We start from the raw sequence: 6,000 nt of genomic DNA on the forward strand, positions 1-6,000 counted from the left end.
GATAACCACTCAGAAAGAAAACAGAACTTGCTTGGGTGGAATTATGGGTGAGATGACAGAGAATGCCACAAAGACTTAAGCACATTAACCTCTGGTCAATTTTAGACTTCCCTTCAGTACCATGATCACCTGATTTTCACATGTTCAGATTTTGAAGCTTCCCCTCCCCAGTCCTCCAGAGTTCTAAAAACACCAATCTCACTGTATGCTTGAAGGAAAAAAAACAAACAAACAGAAAACTAAAAAACAAAACAAAACAAAAACAAAACCAAGCCATATGGTTGAGGAACCAACCTCGTTCTGATATTATAACTAGGAAAATAATTCTGCCTAAAACCCTTTACTTAAGGTTTCTAACTTCTTATTGCATTTCTGTTGTACTATTTCTCACTTTAAATTTAGTTTCATATTTGTTTCACAAAGTTAATATACATCTTTCAAATCACTCAAGTGAAATTTTCATGTGGATTTCATTTTTTAGCAATTGATGGATATGTGGTACTAGTATCTGAATCTCCCTATATAAAGTCTGTCACTGAATATAAATTCCGGAAGAGTGTAGAGTACACTCTTAGTATATTTTTCCATTACCTCTTAGAAGTCTGGAATCATGTTAGTAATCTCCCTATTAAGTTTTTGCATTAATATTGTACAGTAGACCTTTTTTTATCATGTCAGTAAAGTTGCATAGTTTAACTGAATGGTATCATGATACTCCCAGACATGACTATATAGTCATTTATTTATGTCTTCCCCTCTGTTAAAATTTAGTTTGTAACATTCTGTTACTAGGAAATCTTTGAACCTGCTGATGAGGTGATAGTGGTAATAAATGTCATGGTGAGCTAATGCTTAAAAAGCATTATGATTGGAGGAGTCAAAGATGACAAAGGTGCAACTGGGGGTCTGACTGAGCTCTCTCCAAGAAAGCCCCAGCAACAAGTCAATGGCTAGAGAGTCAGACCAAGTGAGCCATAAGAGTAGAGAGATTTTTAGTCAGGGAGAAAAAATTCAGGCAGCCTGCTTAGCAAGAGAGATTTGGGTCCACGCTAGTGGCGGTGGTGGCTGGGACTGTAGCAGCAGCAAAGAAACCAGAGACAAGTATACATGGCCTTTCACTCAAATTCATCACAAACTGGATGAGTAGGAAGGGAAATCCACATCCTGCTGGCCACAGATGGACACAGATCATGGACAGTCTGAAAAATGAAGGGAAAGTGTGAGTAGTCCACAAAAGACATCCTCATTCCTTCTCACAGAGTAGCTTCTGGAAGTTACCCTGCCCAGCCCCTACCCAAGAAGAATGCCATCTTTGATACTGGCATAGAGCCTGACAGAACAATTGAATCAGGCCAGAGAAGCACCATTTTTCAACAAGGCAAAGGAATCAGCTCCACCCAAGGGAAGGTTGCCTTACACAGAAGGAAGAAGCTCCTCTCAGGGAGGACAACTTAACCTGGCTTGGCACAATGAGAGGTGGCCCCACTACTATGCAGTGAACAAAGACATTCCAGTGATATAGCAGCTAAGCCTTGAGCTTAGCCAGCTGCAGGAATTCAAAAGCCAAAAGCATGTAAAGTCTCACTGAAAAAAAAAAAACTGGTTAGGTTGTAAAAGCCAAAAGTGGAAAGTGGCTCCAGGCTGGGCCAAAAGAGAGTCTCAGGAGCTAGCCTGAATGGGGAAAGCCACTGACTCCTGACACACCACACACTGGCACCCACATTCAAGCTCACTTACAGAAACTCCAACCTACAGAAAACTGCCACCTCCTTCCTGAGTTACACACAAAGCAGATCCCCTCTCCCATTTAGTTAGTTTGGGAGGAGGGACTTCAACTTTGTAAGGCAGAACTTTTATCTGCCTGATCAAACAACCTGATTTGAGAAAATAACAAAGCCACAAGGAAAATAGAAGATGTAATTGAAGATTGAAATAAATTCTAAAATTTTTTTCCAGTCCTGGGGCTTGAACTCAGGGCTTGGGCACTGTCCCTGAGCTTGTTTTGCTCAAGGCTAGCACTCTACCACTTGAGCCACAGCACCACTTGTCTCTTTTTCTGTTTATGTGGTACTAAGAATTGAACCAAAGGCTTCATGCATGCTAGGCAGGCACTCTATTACTAAGATCCATCCCTAGCCCCAAAATAATTTATCTTAAACTTGGGTGCTGGGAAGTTGGCTTAGGGCTGGGAAGGTGGTTCAGTGGTAGAGTGCCTGCCTTGCATACATGAGGCCCTGGGCTCAGCACCACATAAACAGAAAAAGCCAGAGGTGGTGCTGTGGCTCAAGTGGCAGAGTGCTAGCCTTGACCAAAAGAAACTCAGGGACAGTCCCCAGGCCCAGAATTCAGGTCCCATGACCAACAACAACAACAACAAATCTTGGGCCTCCCTCTCTCTCTCTCTCTCTCTCTCCCACCTGTCTCTCTTCTCCTTTCCCCTCTTTCTCTCCCTCTTTATCTTCTTTCCTTTTCCCTCTTTCTCCTCTCTCCCTCTTTCCCTTTCTCTCTGCCTCCTTCTCCCTCCTTCTCTCCCTCCTTCCTTCCCTCCCCCCTCTCTCTGTCTCTCTCTGTCTCTCTCTCTCTCTCTGTCTCTCTCTCTGTCTCTCTCTCTCATCATGGGGCTTGTACTCAGGGCCAGGAAACTGTCTCTGAGCTTTTTTGTTTAAAGCGAGCACTATACTACCTGGGACACAACTTCACTTCCAGCTTTTTGGTGGATAATTTGGAGAGAAGACTCTCAGAGACTTTCTGCACAGGCTGGCTTCAAACTTCAATTCTAAGATCTCAGCCTCCTGAGATTGAATGTTAGCCACCAGTGCCCAGCTGTCTGGCTTCTTGCTATCCTAACATTTAACACATAGGAGTATGATAGTCCATGCTCTCACTAATCCATTGCATCGTTGTGTTATTAAGGTTGAAACCAAAGATAACACCAGTAAGTAGTCATTGCTAGGTATTATATACTTTGCCTCAATTATATATATAAAATTTTTATTTTATTTTATTGTATTTTTGGTTGTGGGGCTTGAATTCTGGGCCTGGGTACTGTCCCTGCATTCTTCAGCTCAAAGTGAGCACTCTACCACATGAGCCACTATGCTACTTCTGGTTTTCTGGTGTTTTTTTTTTAAATCAGAGTCTCACAGCCTTTCCTGACCGGGCTGGCTTTGAACCATGATCCTGAGATCTCAGCCTCTTGAGTAGCTAGGATTATATGTGTGAGCCACTGGCACCCGGCTCAATTATATATTTTTTAATATGTTCTTTTATTGTGAAACTACTGTACAGAGGGGTTACAGTTACATGAGCAAAGTAATGAGTACATTTCTTAACAAGCATTGTTGCCTCCTCCTTTGATTTCCCCCATCATCCCTTCCCTCCCACCTCCACAACTATACTCCCCTCCATCCCCCTCCCCCCACCTAAATTGTAAAATTCATTTTTCAACATATCTTGTACATCTCATTGTTACAATAGGTCGACCTGTATCTCTATTTAAACATTTTATTTTTTTCACTTCCCATCCCCAAATTATACCGTCATCAAATACAGTGAAAAAAGGGGTTATACCATGGGGGAGGAACATACAAAGCAACAAAAATCACATGGTACTGTATAAATACCTTAGAAACAATAGCAAGAAAGAAAAAATCACTTGTGTCCCTATCTTGGGGTTCATTTCACTTAACTTCATCTTATCTTGTCTACAAAGACATAGTACTCAAAACAGCTTGGTACTGGCACAAGAAGAGACCTCAGGACCAATGGAATAGAATTAAAAACCCAGAAATGAACCCACAGACTTATAGCCATCTAATCTTTGATAAGAGAGCTAAAAAGTAGAATGAAAGAAAGACAGCCTCTTCAGTAAATGGTGCCTGTAAAATTGGTTAATCACCTGTAGAAAACTAAAGCTAGATCCTATATATCACCCTGCACCAGAATCAACTCTAAATAGATCAAATACATCGGAGTCAAAGCAGACACCCTGAAGACATTACAGGATGGAATAGGAGAAACCCTAGGGCTCCTTGGCACAGGCCAAAATTTTCTTAATAGAGACCAAGAAACACAACAAATCAAAGAAAGCTCAGACAAATGGGTCTGCATGAAACTGTAGAGTTTCTACATGGCAAAGGACATAGAAAGCCCATGGACTAGGAGAAGATCTTCATTAGCCATACCACAGACAAAGGTCTTATATCTAAAATATACTTGGAACTCAAAAAATTAAATCCCCCAATAAGAAATCCTCAAAGAAACAACCGCTTGATAAATAACTGGGCTAAAGACTTATAGCAAGACTTTTCTGAAGAGGAAATAAGAATGACCAATAGACACATGAATAAATGCTCAACTTCTCTAGCCATAAAAGAAATGCAAATCAAGAAAACACTGAGATTCCACCTCCCTCCAGTTAGAATAGTTATAATCAAGAACTCTAATAACAACAGATGCTGGAGGAGATGTCGCCAAAAGGGAACACTACTGCATTGTTGGTGGGAATGTAAATGTGTTCAACCACTTTGGAAAGCAGTATGAAGGTTCCTTAAAAGACTCCACATAGAGCTCCCCTATGACCCAGCAAACCCTCTTTTGGGCATTTATCCAACCGATCACAAACAAGGTCATACCAAAGCCACCAGCACAACGATGTTTATTGCAGCATTATTTATCATAACTAAGATATGAACCAACCCAGATGCCCCTCAGTAGATGAACGGATCAAGAATATATATATATATATATATATATACATATATATATATATGTTTATATATGGAATTATATGCCTCCATCAGAAAGAATGACACCACCCATTTGTTAGGAAATGGAAAGACTTGGAAAAAATTATCTTAAGTGAAGTAAGCCAGGCCCAAAGAAACATAGGTCCCATGGTTTCCCTTATTTGCAATAACTAGTATATATCTGGGACAAGTAGAAAAGATCAAAATCTATCTATCTATCTATCTATCTATATATCTATGTATCTATATATTTATCTATACATATATATGTATATATGCATATATATGACCAATTATGTTTTTAATCCTTATAATAACTCTATTAGCTAATAGCTCTGTTGTGATTTTGAAAAAACATATTGTTATATTAATAAAAGATATCAAACCACAAGATTACTATGACATGGAAAATCATGTGTTTAGTCATTTGAAAACATACCTCATGGATATTTTGTAGTTTTAACAGCACAAATTATCTTTCTGGCACTAGTTAAGGAATAAGTAAATAAGCAAATGCATTCAAAATGATGTTTCTTTCCTCAATTTTCTGAGCAGACATGTGTCATTGAGATTGGAAAGAATGAAATCTGGTGGGACACTTGGCTTTGGGAATAATGCAAAATTCAACTGGCAGAGAGAGTGTGGAAGATTAGAGGCTGTTTAGAAACAAATACATCCATTCAAGCCACTGACGTGCTTGTTTAGAATTCCTTCAATCCCTCACAAATCATAATTGTCTCTAGAGCTATAGGGAAACAAAAAAAGGGCTGGTCACCATTCTCGGTGACCTTGAGAAATCTCTTTATGTTACTTATTCTCTCTGCAGCTAAATATCCTGGCATAGGCAATGAAATAACAATACCTATATATTCTGATCTTTGGGATGATTGAGTGGATTATTTTATTCAAGGAGTTTAACATACTGCTAGCTCTCCTAAACACTGTTACCACTGCTAGCTACATCCATTTAGCAGGCACTTCAAGCAGACCCAGGGATTGAAGGTATATCAGCTGCTGACTTTCTCTTAACCACAACTTCAACCTTATTACTTTAGGTCTTCTTAGAAAAGAATTAAATTCTTTTTTTTTTTTTTTTTTTTTTTTTGGGTCTGGTCGTGGGCCTGAACTCTGGGCCTGGGTGCTGTCCCTCAGCTCTTCAGCTCAAGGCTAGCACTCTACCATTTGAGCCACAGCGCCACTTCCGGCTTTTTTCTTTTTGCTTATGTGGTGCTGAGGAATCGAACCCAGGGCC

This window comes from Dipodomys merriami, unplaced genomic scaffold (assembly GCF_024711535.1).
Source record: "Dipodomys merriami isolate MVZ:Mamm:240054 unplaced genomic scaffold, mDipMer1.0.p SCAF_9, whole genome shotgun sequence".
NCBI lineage: Eukaryota > Metazoa > Chordata > Mammalia > Rodentia > Heteromyidae > Dipodomys > Dipodomys merriami.